We start from the raw sequence: 904 nt of genomic DNA, 5'->3' as shown, positions 1-904 counted from the left end.
CTCAGGTTAAACTACTTTAACTTCATTATAAACTGGTGTTTTTCATTTGACAACAGAACTGCATGGTTACAATCAAATTTTTGGATGACACTACTATACCACAATGTTTTAAAAAATTGAACATTTGAAAATGTCAAAGGTTACTTTCCTGGCATACTTCCCAATGTGGAGTTAATGTATTGATCTGGAGCTGCAGAGGAGGTTCAGGCTGAGAGGAGATCTAACCACGAGGAGGATCTGACCACCTCCGTACGATCTCATAGTGAGATCTCTGAAATTAAACGTACACACACACAAAGATACGCATCCATGCGCGCACACACACACTAGCTGAATTTCATGTATATTATGCGTTGTTCATCCCTGCTAATTGCCCTCCTAGTTGGTTATAATACTGGTAAACTGCATCAGTAAGGGTTAAGGCTAACGTACAATACATCATTTTTCTTTCTTTTTTTTTTCTTTCCTTTGTTTTCTTACGCTGACCTAGAACGTCATTGTTCAAATTATATGGTGTAATTTCGTTTCTTTCTGGAAGTTATAGAAATAACGGTAATAGCTGCAGGGATTTCGCAAATTCAAATCCCGGTTATATTGGTGTTTCTTCATCGCTGCAGAACCTTCTGCACACATCAGAAAGGTTCGGCCAATAAAACTCGAGCGAGGGTTAAAGCCCCTTTGTTGCCATGGACACCATGACAGGCTCCGTAGTACCGACCTGACAGGCGCATGGAGTACCAGACGAGGGAGGGGGGGAGGGGGCGTGTCGAACAGACATTCCTCCTACCCATTGGCTGAGAAGGTGTCACGTGCTCTATTATGGAATGCTAATGCGCAGAGTTGGGCTCTCCCTCCCTGCTGCCCTCGAGCTGCTGTATTTCAGGACCGCCGGATAAAACAACAT

This window comes from Osmerus mordax, chromosome 1, assembly GCF_038355195.1.
Source record: "Osmerus mordax isolate fOsmMor3 chromosome 1, fOsmMor3.pri, whole genome shotgun sequence".
NCBI lineage: Eukaryota > Metazoa > Chordata > Actinopteri > Osmeriformes > Osmeridae > Osmerus > Osmerus mordax.
Note: the sequence above shows the minus strand (reverse complement) of the source record.